A 19421-nucleotide genomic window follows, 5' to 3' on the forward strand; every position below is an offset into this window, starting at 1 on the left:
ACTGGAGTCTTTGTTAGAGCAACCAGCATTTGCATCTTAACTAATGCAAATCCCAAATACGTTTGTATGTATGAAGTCAAGAAGGTAGCAGTTAAGATAGGAGCTCTCTTTGACCCACAGGAATTGGGAAGGCTCTGAATCTCCACCCTTGACTGGAAAATAGTCCTTTTTTACTCCAACACTGTTACCTGGGGAACAAAGACTGAGTAGTGAGGGAGGACAGTGTTAGTGATCCAGCCAGGTAGACCAGCTGAACTAACACAGGGGATCAAAAGGAAGACAGTATGTACACATGGGTGGTCTTTTCTGGGCTTAAACTGAGATTCCCAGGCTGGCAGAGTCCCCTCCACAGTTGTCCATTTGCATGAGATGATTTGCCACAGAAAGAGCATGCTAGGATATGCTTTTGTGTGAATGTCAAGAATGAAAAACACCTCTCAGTGGAAAGGATAGCCAGTGTCTAGTCACCTGCCCAGGCCATGGGTGAGCTCAAAACAAATGGAGAGTGAAGGTCTGCAGTCCAAAGCAAAGAAATGCATTCAGGAAGGGCTTCGTGAAATACAAGGCACAGAGCAGGGAGAATGAGTTCTTTCTCCACTTTGGCACAGAATGCAGTCCCAACTTCTATGAAGGTTCTAGTTCTTCGGTGACAGCAAGAAAACTATGGCAGGGGCCTAAGGGAGGGGAGGGCCCTATAGATACCATTGTACTTCACAGGGGCCTGCCAGAGCACAGTAATCCTGAGTGGGGACGGGACTTTGCTTATAAGCACAAATAAGATACCCCTGCAATAACACCCAGAAATACTTGACAATAGGCCACGCATCATCAGGTGAAGACTTCAGCTGGCCAAAGTTGACCATTAACATGGATTGTCCCTGTGGCAGACAATGGTAAATGCCTGACCCGACCAGCCTTTCCGACCTCACTCCCTACTACGTTCCAGCCATGCGGGACTCAGGATAGTGTTCAGGGCCATCTGACCAAAACAGAAAACCTTAGCAATGTTCTTGGGAAAATATTTTCCTTCCTGGTACAAACACTGCCCTATCTCCTTCTCTCTTCTTCCCAAAGGAATGTGGTCATGATTCCTGAAGCAGCAGCTACCATCATCTTTGAGTCTCTGCAACTGCTGGTTTCTGGACTTCTTGTTATGGGAGGAAAATAGCCCCATGTGCTTAACTGACTATAGCTGGGTTTGCAGGCATTGTTAACTGATACATGGCTACAGGCTGATAAGGCCTGCGGAACTTATATTACAACAAATTGTGCTGTCAACCCTCCTGAAAAAGTGACCTCAGGCTCAGATACAAGCCAAGTGTCTCTTTCCATGCACTTGGCTCAGTCTCTATGTGGCCTCTGTGTGACTTCTTACAATGTTTTGATATTCATTTACCTATCTAAAAAAGATTGGTGCTGGCAAGGATGCAGAAAAAACTGGATTCCTCCTATACTGCTGGTAGAAATATAAAATGGTATAGTCACTCTGGAAAACCGTTCAACAGTTTTTTATAAACTAAACATGTACTTTCCATATAACGTAGCAATCATATACCCTTGGGCATTTATCCCAGAGAAATGAAAACTTATGTTCACACATACATACCTAAAAACCTGTACAGTTGATCCTTGAACAACATGGGTTTGAACTGCACCGGTCAACTTACATAGGAATTTTTTGCAGTACAGTGCTAGAAATGTATTTTCTCTTCCTTATGATTTTCTTATAACATTTTTTGCTCTAGTTTACTTTATTGTAAGAATGCAGCATATAATACATATAATATACAAAATATGTGGTAATTGACTATGTTATCAGCAATCAGTAGGCTATCAGTAGTTAAGTTTTGGGGGAGTTGAATGTTACATGTGGATTTTCTACTGTGGGTGGGGGGGTCTGCTCCCCTACCCACCATGTTGTTCAAGGGTCAACTGTACATGAATGTTCATAGCAGCTTTGAAATGACAAAAACCTAGAAACAACCCAATGTCTTTCAAAGAGTAATTGTTGAACAGACTCTGGAACATCTCTACAATGAAATACTACTCAGCAACAAAAGGGAATGAACTATTGATACATGCAACAACTTGGATGGACCTTGAGGACATGATGCTTAGTGAAAAAAGTCAATCTCTAAAGGTTACACACTGTGTGATTCCCATTATATAACAGCCTGGGAATGACAAAAGTACAGAGATGGAGAACAGGTTAGTGGGATAAGACACAGAGGGAGGGAGGATGTGAATACAAAGGGGCAGAACAAGAGAGCTTCCTTTGTGGTGATAGAACAGTTCTCTGTACCTTAATTGTGGTGGTTGTTACACAGATCCATAACTGAGATCAAACTACATAGAATTATAAGCACACATGAATACACACGAATACACACATGTGCATGCACAACAGTGCACGTAGAAACTGGTGAAAATGGAATATAGTCTATAGCCCAGTTAATAGTTTACTGGTTTTGGGCACCTGGGTGGCTCAGTTGGTTGGACGACTGCCTTCGGCTCAGGTCATGATCCTGGAGTCCCAGGATCAAGTCCTGCATCGGGCTCCCTGCTCAGCAGGGAGTCTGCTTCTCCCTCTGACTCTCCCCCCTCTCATGTGCTCTCTCTCTCTCTCATTCTCTCTCTCAAATAAATAAATAAAATCTTAAAAAAAATAGTTTACTGGTTTTGACATTGTACTACAGTTATATAAGATGTCACCATTACGGGAAGATAGGTAAAGAATACATGGAACTCTAGGTATTAGTTTCACAACTTTCTGTAGGTCTTATAATTATTTCAAAATAAAAAGCTTTTTTTTAAAAAAAAAGTCAGTAATAAAAAAAAAAACTGTCTAGGGGCGCCTGGGTGGCTCAGTCGTTAAGCGTCTGCCTTCGGCTCAGGTCATGATCCCAGGGTCCTGGGATCGAGCCCCACATCGGGCTCCCTGCTTCGCGGGAGGCCTGCTTCTCCCTCTCCCACTCCCTCTGCTTGTGTTCCCTCTCTCACTGTGTCTCTCTTTGTCAAATAAATAAATAAAATCTTTAAAAAAAAAAAAAACTGTCTATCCAGAGTATCTTTTCTGGATGGAATCTATAATCATTTTCTTTAAAATTTCACATATAGGGGCGCCTGAGTGGCTCAGTCATTGAGTGTCTGCCTTTGGCTCAGGTCATGATCCCAGGGTCCTGGGATCGAGCCCCGCGTCGGGCTCCCTGCTCCGTGGGAGGCCTGCTTCTCCCTCTCCCACTCCCCCTGCTTGTGTTCCCTCTCTTGCTGTGTCTCTCTCTGTCAAATAAATAAATAAAATCTTAAAAAAAAAAAATTTCACATATAGTTTTAAGCATGATAGATATTTTGCCTTATTAAAATGAATGTGACATAACTACAGAAAGAGAGAAAAAAGTCTGGGGTAGAGAGGAAGAAAGCAGGGAACAATACATATCCTTTAAACTTAGAGATGAATGGTAATAAAATAAATATTTTCAAATTTTTAGTTAGAAAATTGAACTTAAGAGTCTTATTCAAGCATGAATAGTAAGTCAAAAATCAGACAAATATAAATACAATGCAGAAGTGAATGTTTAAGTCAGTGACACTGTTTTGGGAAACTTTTGATCCAGTTATCTTTTATGGGCCAAAGAATCACTGTCACCCACCACACAACTAATCATTTTTTCTACCTCTCTTGGGAAAAAAGGTGAAATTAACTAATTGTGACCATTAAGCAGGTTACACAAAAGCTGTATGCACTTGTCTCAGAAAGATAAATTGTACATATTCACAGGTAAAATAAGAAATGCTTGGAAAGTTCTTACACCAACTCTGAGGAGAAAACAGAAGCCATCCATTGGGCCAACCTCTGTTGCCTCAAATGAGGTAGTGAGTTATGATCCAACTCTTGGTTTTGGCGCAAGTCATGATCTCAGAGTCCAGGAATGAAGCCCTGAATCGAGCCCCAGGTCAGGCTCTGTGCTCAGTGTGGAGTCTGCTTGGGATTCTCTTCCTCTCCCTCTGCCTCTCTCCCCACTTGCACACACATGCGTGTGCATGCTCTCTCTCTCTCTCAAATAAATTAATTAAAAAAAAAAAAGTAGCCGCAGATTAGGGACAAAACTCTCAAGATCAAGTAAAAGGGGGAGTCTAGATTGCTATAATTTTTGAAAAACTTACTCTCCCGAGCAGCTGAAACAGGCGTGGGTATTATGTGAACGCTGTGTAGCATTATCTTGGCTAGAACACAGAGGAGCCAGAAGAAAAACTAGGTTTCCATTGCCAGGTGTTCTGAAGCGTGAGACCCCTTGCTTATTAAAAAGAATTAAAGTTAGCCCTTTAGGGAAGGGGATCATCCCTGATTTTGTCAAAGCCCCCTTATATAATCATGAGACTTCATATTTTTTTAGTTTTACTTGTGACCTCTGGTAGTTTGCAAACATGTATAGACTTGAAATATAACCTGGAAGCAAATTACATAAATATAAAAAATCACATATATCTTTCTGAACACAGTTCACAGCAATGTCAGACACATTAAAATTGTGACAAATATTGGCTACAGAATGAATACCCGAGTAAATGAAATTTAACATAAACTTCTAATTTCCACTCTTGTTCAAAAATATCAGCTGGGGGGCGACGCCTGTGTGGCTCAGTCTGTTGGGCATCCGACTCTTGGTTTCGGCTCAGGTCATTGTCTCATGGTTCGTGGGATCCAGCCCAGAGTGGGGCTCCACCCTCAGTGCCGAATCTGCTTGAAGATTCTCTCCCTCTGCCCCTCCCCTCCCCCGCCTCACATGCATGTGCATTCTCTCTCTCAAAATAAATAAATAAATCTTTTTAAAAAGTAAATAAAAATAAAAATATCAAGTGGAGATTGCTATATCATCAACTTAAATTTCAATGGTAATTTTCAGAAAATTTAAAAAATAAAATGCTAGAAGAAATGAAATGCTAGAAGAACCAACACAATTACTTGAAATTATCTATTAGGATTAAACCTTTTGGGAAAAGGAGGGAGCCATTTGAAGGTTTCATTTATTTGGCATCACATCTGTGGAAGAAGCACGTTTAAAAAAAAAAAAAAGCAAAACGCTGAGATACAACACCAATTTAGGGGCCCAAGATATTCAACTGTTATGAGAGACTGGATCAGGAGAAGACTGTAATTGTGACCATAATTCACATTGTACAAACTAGTCAATTCCTTTATCTTTAACAGTGGCCGCAGAAAATGTCAAAACTCAATTTTTTTTTCCTCCCCCCACTCTTTCATATTTTGCTGTGTTACTCACGTCCTATAGTAACTCCTGGCTGACTTGAAAGGCTCCCTGGGACATCAATTCCCAGGACTCAATTTTCTCTATCAGATTGTTGCAAATAAATCTCATTTTATATCTCAGCTCATAAGGGCAGTGAAAATGCTTTACTATGTCTCTGCTTTCTATTGCTGTGTTTAATGCTACAGCTGAGGGCTTGATCATCTCTCCATGAGACCCAGAGGATGGGAATGTTATTTCCCTTCCCCCACCCTTCAGCTCCCAGTAACAATTGAGCATTAAGGTAGTAAATCACCATCATAATTGTCTAGATATATCCAGTCGACTAGCTTAATGAGACGGGAAGTAGGTTGCTGGGGAAGAGGAATGACATTTTAACAAGACAACTTGCATCAAACTGTAATTTATCCTTCACAATACATTTAATTTTTCTGGAAAGTTATCAGAAGCAAAATCGCCATTTTGAAGATGCCAAACCCCGCTTAACCCTCCTGAATCACTTTATTAAATCAACGTAAGTGTACAAAACATTCTTTAAATATTTGAAAAGATACGCTAGCAAAATGCTACCTACCTCATTTCTGGTGGTTCTGAGGCATTTGAGATTTAAAACATTCTATTTAAAAAAGTAAGTTAACACAGTGTTCCTCCCCCTTATCCATGGGGGATACTTTTCAAGACTCCCCCAGTGGGTGCCCAAAACTGCGGATACTACCTGAACCCTATATACACTATGTTTTTTTCTGATACATACATACCTATAATAAAGTTTAATTTATAAAGTATGCACAGTAGGAGATTAACAGTAGCTAATAATAAAATAGAACAATCAGAACAATATACTGTTATAAAAGTTATGTGAATGTGGTCCCTCTCTCAAAATATCTTATTGTACTGCACTCACCCTTGTGATGATGTGTGTTGACAAAATGCCTACCTTTTGAGAGGAAGGGAGGTGAATGACAGAGGCACTGTGACGTGGCGTTAGGCGAATACTAACTTTCTGACCCGTGTGGGGTTGACCCAGGTAAGGGGGACCACCTTACGGCATTTTTCATTCGGCAAGACTCGGCCAATCCCATTGGCATTTCTCCCTTGCCCTGATAAAGCAACTGACTGGACCCGAGCTTTCTGTTTACCATCTCCAAGCCTCATTAAATATCCCAAGTCCACGATGGCCCAGCACCCCAGAGGCTGCTTGGGGCTGTGTTCAGGTTCAGAAACAAAACTAAAGGCTTCTCAGGGGATCGTTGGTGCGGTGGTTTCTGCAGGCGCAACTGGGGGTGGAGTGATCGTCTTCCCCACCCCGAGGGGAAGCACAGAGAGCCATGCAGTGTGAAAACATGGCCGCGGTCATGCAGAGCAGCTTTGTGTTGCCGTATTTCTGAGCTTGCTGTAGATTAGCAGTACATAGGAAAAGAAAGAGAAATCATAGATGCTTCTCTTAGTTCTCTCTTTTTACTTTTTTGGTTGAAATGCTTGCCACATGCTCTGTTTTAACCTGAACCACTTACAGCTGAGGCCCGTAATCTCCTCACCATTTCCTTCTTTTCCTTCATCCTAACCTATTCTTGTCTCTTTTTTTTCCTTTGTTCTTATTCCTCCTTTTCTCCCTCCCTCCCTCCCTCTTTCTCTCCTTCCCCTCTCCCTTCCTGCCTGCCTGCCTGCTTTCCCCCTCTAGGTATCTCAGCTTCACAGAGACCCTTCCTCTTGCTCTCCAAATTACCTCCTGGCCCTTCATTTAGGTGTGATTCAAAGTTGGGTACTTCATAGGGGTCTTTTTAGTTGGAATTTTGTTGATGCGTAAAGTCCGCGTTTTTGCTCTGCTTTTGAGGAGCTTTAAAGGACTGACTGCTCATTGCCTGCGCTAAAACCCACATCTATCTCCCTGCAGACTTTGCTTTAAGTGAGAAGAAACCACTACGGTATAGCAGCTCCCTGCAGTGTCCTGAGTGGGGGTATTCTGTGAATGTGCGCTCAGCACACCTGCTCCCTAAGCTGGAAGTAGGTTTATATGCTCATGGTTTTGACTAACAACAGCAAAAAATTCAAGCAATGCAAAAATAGCTAGACTAAATGGTGGCTATATCAGGCTTATCCTCCCTGATTCACTCTTCACAACTGCTCTATATGTGCTATTACTATCCCCAACTTGCCACTGTGGAAATGGAGGCACAGAGAGGCTAAGGTACTTGCCCAGTGATGCACAGCCTGTGCCAGAATTTGAAACAGGGAGGCTGACTCCAGGGCGCCCATGTATAACCACAACTCTACACTGCTTCTATCCATATGTGGGTACACAGGACATAGTTTGGAGGTTCTTAAAAACACAAATGGGATGAAACTGTATATACTATTCTGACATTTAAAAATCATTTCTCGCAGTAATGGGGAGTGACTGCTTAATGTGTATGGGGTCTCCTTTTGGAGAGAAGAAAATTCCTGGAATTAGAGGTGATGGTTGCATGACACCATGAATATAACAATTGCCACTGCATTGTACAGTTTAAAATGATTAATGGTTAATTTTATGTTGTGTGAATTTTACATCAATTAAAAAAATCAGTTCTTAGTACCTTGGAGATCTTTCCATATAATTGTACAATAATCAATCTAACCATGCCCCCATTTATGGACAATCAGGTTGTTTCCTAGTTTTGCTATTACAGATCATGCTTCAAAACAACTTCGTGGAGCTTACATATTTGTACACGTATGTTTCTACAAGGGCAGATTCTGTGAAGTGAAATTATTGAGGCAGAAGATGTGCCTGTTTTAAGTTTTGATAGATACTGCCCAATTTCCCTCCAAAAAGATGCGTGTCAGTGTATACACTTCGGTAAGAATCACCACTGGAAGTAGATTTCTATATTGCAAAGTGGTTCCAGGATTCTCTTCTCCTGGGGGGAAGTCAGATGTGCTGTGTGTTGATCTCTGCAGTCACATTTTTTTTTTTTTTTGAGAGTAAGCCCAGTTTTTTTAAATTAAATTCAATTAATTAACATATAATGTATTATTAGTTTGAGGTAGAGGTCAGTGATTCATCAGTCTATATAACACCCAGTGCTCATTACATCACATGCCCTCCTTAATGTCTATCACCCAGTTACCCCCTCCTCTCCAGCAACCCTCAGTTTGTTTCTTATGATTAAGACTCTTATGGTTTGTCTCCCTCTCTGATTTTGTCTTGTTTTATTTTTCCCTCCCTTCCCCTATGCTCCTCTGTCTTGTTTCTTAAATTCCATGTATCAGTGAGATCATATAATTGTCTTTCTCTGACTGACTTATTTCACTTAGCATAATACCCTCTAATTCCATGCATGTTGTTGTAAATGGCGAGATTTTGGGTTTTTTGATGGCTAATATCTCATTGTATATATATACCACATCTTCTTTATCTATTCACCTGTCGATGGACATCTCGGCTCCTTCCACAGTTTGGCTACTGTGGACATTGCTGCTATGAACATTGGGGTGCAGGTGCCCCTTCGGATCACTACTTTTGTATCTTTGGGGTAGTCTACAGCCAGTAGACTGTAGTCTACAGCCACATATTAAAATACAATATAGATCCTCTGAAAGCCCAACCGCTTTACTCTGTGTCTCAGACATCAAGGTCCCTACCATAAACTTCCAGTTTTAAAGGCCCCTCTGCTTCCAGATCCCATGTCTACACATCTCATCTCTGTTCCACAGCTAAGTGACCACCTTCACTGGTTTCGAAAACAAAACAAAACAACACAAAACAAACACAAATCCCTTCCCACCAACCATTTTGACAGTTGCAGCCTATTCTGAAGCCTTTCTGGGGCCTTCTTCCACCTCCTTCCTCTCCCTCAGGCACCATCCTCCATTAGACAAAGTTGCCTGACTGGCCTCTCAAAGCTGGGCCTTGGCCTGGCCAAACCCAGGAGCCTCAGCGACTCCCAGAGGGGTTGTAAGGGTAATTTTTCCAAAGATGGGTTTCTTCCTAGGAGAAATTTTCCTATCAGCTGCTAAAAATATACAATATTCTAAACCTCATTCCAAAATGTGTCAAGTCTTTTACCCTGAAGAAAGAACGTGCTGACTCCTTTGTGCGGGAGAAGTATTCACCTCCCACTCTGATTTACCTTTCCCACACCGCCCTCCTCCCACACAGTCGGGGAGATACCTATTTCTCGGGCTCCTCCACTCGAGATCCCTCATTAACTCTCTGTCAGATTGGCCTCATCAGGTTAATAACACCCACCCTGGCATAAATACAGCTAGTCATTCTCAGCAGGTAAAATGAGCAAATTGCTCTCCTTCGCCATATTGCTGTGAGCTCCCCTGCCTTCTCCAAATGCCTCACAACACTGCCTCGGCTCACTGGCTCACTCGAAGACCACAGTTCACTCTTCTCAGATACCTGCAAGATTGCGGCCTCGTCACCTTCTCCCATTGCTCACTTTGTGCTAACAGTGAAGTTAGGAAAGGGACCGAAAAAAAAAAGTCTCTTTTCCATCACCCACTTTAGGAAGTACAGTATCTTAGTTCTTACCTTTTCTCAAAAGAATTCTTTTTTTTTTTACAGAAAACACCCCAGGAAGTACATCTGTGGCAGAGGCTTACAGAAGTAATGTCTTCCAAGAATCCAATTATTCAGATTCTCTGTGCCTCGAAATCTTTAACTTTCAAGGGTTTGGGTTTACCCCACAGGGGCAAGCATCCAAAAAATGAGAGGTTGGAAGGAGTGAATGGTTTCCTAAGGGACAGGAGACACCTGTCACATCTGAATCCCCAGAAGCACAAAGGCTGTCCTCTAATTTTCTGAGAGCTAATTGTCCCAAGGCCCAGAGGGACCCTCCACCTAATCAATTTCTGCAGAGACTTCAGTCCCTGGCAAGAATAGCCTTTTCCTTTATTATTTTTTTTCTGATGAGCTTAACCCATTTAATTCCATCTAATTCTTTAATGAGGCTCTGTTTTCCATATGGACTCTCACATTTTTAAATATATTGTCCACTTCTATTCTCTAAGCATTGACAAGATTGTCAGGTTTGCTTGAGCCGTGTCTATGCCATGTCAAAGGCAAAACAAACAAACAGAAACAAAAAAACCAACCAAACAAAAGCACGTAATTGATTTGATTGTCAGCTGGACAATTAGTTAAGCTGATTGCATTACTGAACTAGCTAGTGATTTGGTCAATGTGATTAGTTGATTCCCTTAAAACCATCAAACCATTAGCCAAATTCCAGAAACTCTTCTAAGTAATTTCTGTGTTCTCTTCCTTTAAAAGCAGGCAGAAATAAGCCTCCTCTAAATTTTTTTGGGGGAGGGGGGATTTCTGCCAACTCTTGATGAATGTCATATGACTAAGAGTTGTGCAAAAATGTAACGCAATAGTATATGTCATCCAGAATCAAGAAACTCATCCAAGAAGTACTGATAACTTAATACCACACTACAGAATCTCTAGAAATATAAATATCCTGGATGCTGAGGAATGTTTAGTTTATCTTGTTGGGAATTCTGCAGACTCATCTCTGAATTCCAAATGGATTCAATATTCATTTTTTAGAAATGGCAAAGGGTAACAAGTTGATTTCTCAATATGGTCTCAGAGGGCCTCCTTAGTGGTCTACAGCATGACCCCTAAATGAAAAATTATTTACAAACTACCATTCTGGGCAGCAGTTGGACTGTAGCAACTAGTAATCAGGTTTTCTCCTTAAATTCAAAAAGATTTCATTCCAAGTGTTCCCTGATCTGACAGAACTGTGAGTTCGACGCTTTTTCATCGTGTCATTCCAGCTCCAATCTCTGGCTGCCCCAAGCCCTCAGCTCACATGCTACAGCTTTCTGTGAAGGGCTGGTGCTCCAGGGCCCAGGGCTGAAATGGAATGCCCTTGCCTCCTGGCATCTTTCCATTCTTACTATTGCCTGATCCCCAGATCAAGACATTCTCAAATATGTGTATGCACACACACACACACACACACACCTCACCTTCTTTGTCATAGCCTTCTATTAATTTCTCCCCTTTCTGGTGGATTTTCAAATACAAACAATTATCAGAGCTGTTGAGTAAGGGAGAGACATAGACATCTGTTGGGGATGATATATGAAACTTCAGACATCCTGTGAAGAACAGAAACATCTGGACCTCAGTTTCCCTTCCTATAAAATGAAAGCAACTGCATCACTGTATCTGCTAATGGTTTAAGAAAGATGAATAGGATCGTGTTTCCAAAGTCTCTTTAAGTTTCAACGTACAATGGTGCCAGCAAAGAACAAAGTATCGTTTTCCTTCGGGCAGAATAATTAAAACAAAATCTCCTGAGTCCTGTCTCTATGCATGTCTCTCAAATTGATCATGCAGTGATTTTTAAGAACAGAGCAGCTCTGTGTCGTTTATTTATAATCGCTTTTCATTGTTACAGTGGGGCATTCATACACATCACCTTCAGGCTCTGGGGAACTGTTCACATTCATTAGAGAAAGGAAACAGTCTTTCTTTCAAATAAGCAATTTGACTGCTTCAGCAATAGGTCTGTAATTACTGGAGCACTGGGATATGTTATTGTTCATAAGATGAAGAAACCAGCCTTTCTCCAAATCAGAGGGGGTTTGGCCTCTTCTTTCAGAGACTGTAATTAAAAGGGGGTCAGTGGTTCCTGGGGCCCCATGACAGGGCTGGCACCAGACTGGAGACACCAGGTCAGAGACACTTCCTCCCCCTCTTGTCTTCTGTGGAATCACTTGGCCCAAACTGAGCAGACCTTAGAATACTAAGGTGGTCATGGGGCACCTGGGTGGCTCAGTTGGTTAAGCGACAAACTCTTGATTTTGGCTCAGATCATGACCTTGGGGTTGTAGGATCAAGCCCCACGTCGGGCTCTGCGCTGGGTGTGGAGCCTGCCTGGGATTCTCTCTCTCTCTCCCTCTGCCCCTCCCTGCCTCTACAAAAAAGAATTTAAAAAATAAACAAATAAAAATAAAAAAAGAAGACTGGGGTGGTCAGGCAGAGAGGACTTCATGTCGTCTGCTCACACCTATGGCAGGAGGTCAGGTTGTGACTTCTTTCTACATTCAAAAGAGTGTAACAGCATTAACTGTGGGAGCCTGGCAAGCTTTAAGAATTTTACTTTTTGTATCTGGAGGCCACATCGGATTCTAACTAGAGTGGACAAATTCAGGAAGATTTAATACTTGAATTCAACAGAAACAAACTCATGTCCTACTAGCAGTGGGTAATCTTTTTCTGGCTTTCATTTTATCAAGCCTTTCAATCATTTGTTCATTCAATCAGTTAAGCCCTACTCATCATTCAGTTCCTGTTCTACCCCAGGTGAAGCACTTGGATCTGGAACAAGTGGTCCTAGCCTTTAAGAAACTCACTTGGAGAACTGCTCCCCAACCTCTGCTTCTTGTTATGCTATTTTGGGTTGTTGGCTTTTTTCTTTCCTTCATTCTTGCCTTTCACATTCATATTTAAAGTCTTTTGCCATTTTCTCCCCATATTTTTTCTTTTTGCCCAGCCTTATAAAGTTACCAGCTATAAACGAGAAGAGACATTATATTGAAATAAGAAGCCTCATTTTGCCCCCTTTTGCTAATCATTGGTAACACCAGAAATGACATCAGATAAAATGCAGTCTGGGAACACTGTACCTAGAACCAAGTCTTGGAAAGCAGTTCTGTTTGGTTATACTACTCGGTGGAGACAGTTTCAGCCAAGGACAGTGCAAATAACTTAGGAGGACATTTCAGCCATGGATATCTGAGGACAACTTTTCATTTTAGTGAAGATATGCTAGAGTGTGAGGATTTGAAATTGTTTTTCAAAGAGCAGATTCTTCTGTCGGTACCTCAGGGAAACTCTTTTCTATTAGAAAAAAGTCAATTTTGGAATAGAAAGAGGAGCTTTCCATGCTCTGTAGGACTGATGCAACTGCCCCTTGTGTTCAAAGCTGATGCTGTTGGTGTCATTCTAGAAGAGGAAGCTCTTAAATTGTCAACAAATTCATGCTTACCCACATAGTCTTTCCTGACCCTCATGACCAATGGTATTCTCTGGGGAGATGGTAGTCAAGGTTTTGAGGGGTAGCAGAATATGCCACCCCCAAACATGCCACTTTGGTATATTGATTATTTTGAGCTGCAGGCATTTGAAAAACAGCAGATGCAGGGAGAGACTTTCTCTGCACTGCCCTTATCTGCCAAAGGACAGATCCTCCAAAAGGAACCCATTTGCCATAAATCCCCTCCCTGGGAGTTTCACCACCCAGGGAGGATTGACTCTCGTCACAGGAGAGGAGACCAGAAGTCCACACCACATCCAGACAAACTTTGTCACAAACTATCATACCTTCCATCTAATCTTCTAAGGGCCCATTTATTTTTCAAAAAAACCATGCACTCTTCCCTAAAAGGCCTATATCCCCCTTTCCTTTCCCTATTAAGATGGGATTTAATCCTAAATTCTAAGCCATTTGGGGGGAGTTACTCATTTTTCTCTGGGCATCTTCCATGTGTGCATGAGGTAAACATATGAATAAAGTTCTGTTTGTTTCTCTTTTGTTAATCTGTCTTATTACTGGAGACTCAGCTAAGAACTCAGAAGGGTAGAAGGAAAATTTTTTTCCTCTCCTACAGTTTACAGTTACGTTAGTTATGTTAGCTAAAATTTTGGGGGCAAGTAACAGAAACCAAAAGGACTCACCTTAAGCACGAAGGGGGAATTTGGCGTAAGGATACAGAAGTGTGCTAAAGAACTAAGTGTAGGAGTACAGTCAGGCCTTAGGAAGGGCTGGAATTAAGAAATGAAAAGCATCCATATTTCCAAGATATACTCTTAAGCCATCTCTACTCTGCTTTTTCTTGCATATTTGCTTCATTCTCTAACATCAGAGTCCATCTTTCCCTGTTTTCCTTTCTGTAAGGCCAAATATGTCTGAACCACAGCTAATGACTTTATCTGTGACTGTTCCGGTCATTAGAAGAAACCAACTCTCTGTCTTTCCACTCTTACTCCTGGAAGAGAGAATCTGATTGGCCCTACTTGAATCAAGTGTTCACCCCTTGTTCAATCATCTGAGGTCAGCAAGGTGAGCCACACAAAAGGTACAGTCTCTAGGAGTCCACCTATGTGGATCAGCGGCACTTCTCAGGGAAGGTAGAATGGGTTGAGAACTGGAATGTTGAGTTTTGTTAAAGATTTCCCCCAAAAGTGTCTCCAGGGTGGCCACTAAATTCTGGAAACACAGATAAATACATAATAAATGGTTTATTAATATTACGTGATAAAATAGTATTATTTGTGTTTCCAGGTATGGTGGCCACCTTGAACTACAAGTGATGGAGTCTATAGCCCTGGAATAGAAAGAAGCTACAGGGCATAAATTCATGATGTTGTCATGAGCCTGGACATCCATTTATCTGAGCTAACCAGACACAAATGCCCAAGTGGATCGTGTAAATAGATTCATACATAATAAAGAGATAATTACCTCAGCTTTCTAGTTGCAACCAAATATCCTCTAGTTACAGAGGATACTGAGCAGGCTAATTAGTAGCATTCATTATTCTCTCCCTAGTCCCCCAAGAATGATTCATGCTAATTCCTCAGTACTCTAAATCCTAGTGCTTCACATTCCAGCTATCTATCCCTAGCTCTAGTGTTTATTTACCATCCCCTTTGTTAGACTTTCAGCAGCTGTAGAATCAGGCTCATGTAAAAAAAAAACAAACAAACAGTGGTTTCTGTAGTATGACAGCTTCAGTATAGCTGGACTTTTTATGTGTCAGCTATAGGTTCCCAAGGGTTGTGGTGAGAGAGAGATAGGAGCTGAATCACCTTTTTTGACTTAGCCTCAGCATCATGTTTGCTGTATTCTATTTGTTAGAAGCAACAAACTAAAGCTGGACCATAATTAAGGGGAGGGAAATTAGACTTTTCCTTCTGATGGGAAGAGGGTCAAAGAATTTATGGATATATTTTTAAATCACTATAAGAAGTTTCTTTTCTTTGCACAAGAAGAAGTATAAAGATAGGTATCCCAAGGCTATTATAGTGACAGTGTTATCAAGACTCCAGGCTCTTTCAACCTTTCCTCTCAACATCTTTAAGGACTTGGCTTATATTTTGTTCATATAATGGCTGCTGCATCTCCCCGAATCACATCTGTATTCTAGGCAGGATGAAGGCAGAATCTTATTTGTCCTCCACCCCGCACTCCCTTCCTGCCTAAGCAGGAAAATAACAGCTTTCTCATAAACCAGCCTGCCGTCTTCCTCTTAGATTTCATTGCCCAGAATTGTGTCACGTGGGTCTGCCAGGAGCTCCATTGAGCTGGAAGAGAAAGCTGAGCTGTCAGGTGTTGGAGTAGCCAATTAAAGCAATAAGGAACCAAAATGAAAATAATAGTGAACCCTTTAATCATTTAGCACAGGCATCTGGGTGGCTCAGTCAGTTGAGTGTCTGCCTTCAGCTCAGGTCATGATCCCAGGGTCCTGCGATCAAATCCAGCGATGGGCTCCCTGCTCTGCAGGGAGTCTGCTTCTCCCTCTGCCCCTCCTCCCACTCGTTCTCTCAATCTCTCTCTCTGTGTGTCAAATAAATAAATAAAATCCTTAAAAAAAATGAACTAAAGAAAATCTTTTTAAAAAATCACTTAGTGCAGTAGTATAAGCAAGAAGCTAAACTGAGAAAGCACCTACTCCCCCCTGTTTCATTTCCCCCCATGAAATGATGTGCCCCCACCACTGGATGATAGGATGGATCAGCACAGATCCAGTAGGGTTATCTTACTTTTGAAGGAATCCTGAGTAAAAGGCTCCAGGTTTTTTCTGGCCCTGGGGGGAGGAAGGAGTGTGAAGGAGACAGGCCAAGAGTGGAAAAGTATTGAGAGCAGAGAAAGTATCTTCAAAGTCCCCAGTGAGGAGACCTCCAAATGGAGGTACCTGGACTAGGAATGCAGCTACACATGAGCACATGACTGGCCAAGGGTCCCTGAGTCCTGGACTAGAGCTCCCCTCAGGGGCTGCAATGCACTGGCTGCACACCCAGTCTGCTGTGGGGAGGGCAGTTTTCCCCTGGGAAGTCGGCCAGCCAGGTAGAGCCTTTGTAATTGCCAATGGCCAGGCCCGGAAAATCACACATAGGTGGTTTTTTTTGTTTGTTTTTTAAAAGATTTTATTTATTTATCTGACAGAGAGAGAGAGACAGCGAGAGAGGGAACACAAGCAGGGGGAGTGGGAGAGGGAGAAGCAGGCCTCCCACAGAGCAGGGAGCCCGATGTGGGGCTCGATCCCAGACCCTGGGATCACGACCTGAGCCGAAGGCAGATGCTTAACGACTGAGCCACCCAGGGGCCCCCACACATAGGTTTTTAACTAGGATCTGGACTATCTCAGGTTCCACCTAGCTGTAAGGGAAGCTGGAAAGTTGAAAATTTTTTCTTTCTAGCCTCTACAATAAGGGAAGACAAGGGGAAGGTGGCGGAGAATGCGCGTTGAATAAACAGAACAACATTATCTGTCCAGCAGCACAAAGAGCCAGAAGGATGCTCAATTTTCATTACAGATATTTGTATGTCTGAGGATTCAACTGTGAATTTTTAAACATATTTTAATGTATGTATGTGATAGATATCAAGTAGTAGAAAGAGGAGAATGTGTGAGTTTGAGGAGAGTAAAGTCAGGGGGAAATATCGGGGAAGGAGAAAAATGAGAGAAATGAGCAGGGACAAAACAAAGATGGAGCCTCTGAAACGCACAGGGACAGGAAGTGAGGTCAGAGACCTGGGAGTTCAGCTTCTCAAGCCAAAGGCAAGTTGGAGCTGCCTTCATTTGACACGTACCTTTGACGGGCCCTTTTATGCCTTGTCCTTTCAGCCTTGTCTCACAGCAGTACAAAATTGGTTTGGCCTGTTTTTGGCAGAAGCAGGATAACTCCCTTGTCAGCAAAAAAGATTTATAATCCAAAATGTATCTTGTAGTTTTGAGACTCCTCTGTAAGCAGAAGTTCTGAAAATGAACACACCCTAGCTCCATATGTTTATTTACCATCCCCTCTGTTAGACTTTCAGCAGCTGCGCCATCATGCCCGTGTAAAAACAGAAACAAAAACAAAACAAAAAACAAACAAAAAAACACAACTTCCTTCTAAATTCATTTCTTTAACACTTAATTTTTTTCTGCCAAAGTCAGAGGTGAATTAGCAATGATTTCGCAGCCAATTAAAATTCACAGTAAGCTGTGCTGTGACCCTTGGGTCAGAAACAAATTTCCTGCAAACCTTAGGAGAGTATCTCTCCTGGGTTTCTTCGGGGTGAGAAAAATACATACCCTCCTCTCAGTTCTCATCCCTCGTACAGGGTGGTGACCAGCTGTGTTCCTGAGACACTGTTTGTACAACCTAGAGGCAACTCAATTCCCTATTCAGTTATTTCTCTGAGATGTGACGAGAGGATCTGCGGCCACAGCTGCCAGCAGGCGATGCTCAGCTGCAATTCTGTGTAAGTTGTGGATCAAGAAGGGAAACAAAGAGAGGGTGAGAGCAAAGGTTGTCTGTTTTCCCCAGTTCTGGGATTTGATCATTCTACTGAGCTGAGATGAGAAAGGAGTAGAAGGATAGTATGGCCGGGTGTTTCACAGGTGTGAACAACATGCTAAAGCTGAAGTGAGTCTTCTTTTCCATAAGTCAGTGACAGAACTGCATGGTGTAGGATCTGTGAGTGAATCTCGTTGGATGGAAAAGCCTATTTCACAATATTTAGAATTTCCCATTCCAGAAGGATTAGAAAACTCCCAAATTCCCAGTAGTTGACAAATCTTTTTTGCTGATGATCATACCACCGAGAAAAAAAAAGCAATCTTTGTCCTTAAGTCATTAAAAGGATTTGATACACGGAACATGTCTCTTTATGTCTCTGTATTTATATAAGGAGTAAATGCTTCCCAACATGGAACATCTGTGAAGATAATATGAATTTCTGATACTGTGCTATCAAAAGGACAGGAAAAAAAAAGACTTATATAAAAAGAAATGCAAATATAGCTAGCTAGCTAGCCAAGAGGGCAAAGGTAGGGGAGACTTACATTAACCCAATCTTCACAGTTGCTAAACACCTGACAAGGGAAATATGAATTTTAACGAGCTGCCAAGCAATTGGTTATTCATGTGTGACACAAAATACAAGGGAAACTTTAATTTTCTCCTTGTCAGTTTTAAACAGAGAGGCTGTCAATTCAGCAAGTACAGCTACTAAACATATTACAGCAGGGCACCATCCTACCAACATCCAGTCTCAGTGTGGCATCAAGCACAAGACCTCTGCGCCATTACCCTTCCATCAGATTTCAACCAGCCCTGCCCCTGTTATGGACTATTTCTTTTTTGGGTAGCACCATGCTCCCTGGGCTTTGCCATAGCCCCCTATTCCCAGTAAAGAAAATGTGGGCTGACATCCACTCTTCTAACAAGCAGCCATTATGAACTCGTCTTCTTGGGCCACTGTCTGGTACCATCGATGGGATTTATTGGTCACATACGTTTTTACAGTCACTGGTCTGTTGTTAATTTAGTTCAAGTCAATTTAACAAAAAGCATTAAGCATCAGGTTAATACTAGGTGCTGGGGCTCTGAGTCATGTACCATGCTTTCCAAAATGATTTCAAAGATGCTGTCAAACCACTGGCAGTCTGGTCACAGTCAGAGACATCCCCAGAAAACCTGCAGGTGTTTAGGAAATGTGATACATACTAATTCATTAAACAAACATTTATTGAGTGCCAGTTACTCTCCTCCTCTCAAGGGACTTACATTCTAGTGGCGGGAGGTGGGTAATAATATGTAACCAAAAAGTAGTAAGATTAATCACTTTAAGTTCCTGCCATGAATGTGAAATATGCTAATGGAAGAAAGGGGGGCTGTGGGGAAGAGGATGGAGCTACTTAAGATAGGGTGGTCAGGAAGGTGCTCTCTTAGAAGATATTTGAATGGGGCGCCTGGGTGGCTCAGTTGGTTAAGCGACTGCCTTCGGCTCAGGTCATGATCCTGGAGTCCCGGGATCGGGTCCCGCATCGGGCTCCCTGCTCGGCAGGGGGTCTGCTTCTCCCTCTGCCCCTCCCCCCTCTCATGTGCTCTCTCTCTCTCTCATTCTCTCTGTCTCAAATAAATAAATA

This window comes from Halichoerus grypus, chromosome 3 (genome assembly GCF_964656455.1).
Source record: "Halichoerus grypus chromosome 3, mHalGry1.hap1.1, whole genome shotgun sequence".
Taxonomy (NCBI): Eukaryota; Metazoa; Chordata; class Mammalia; order Carnivora; family Phocidae; genus Halichoerus; species Halichoerus grypus.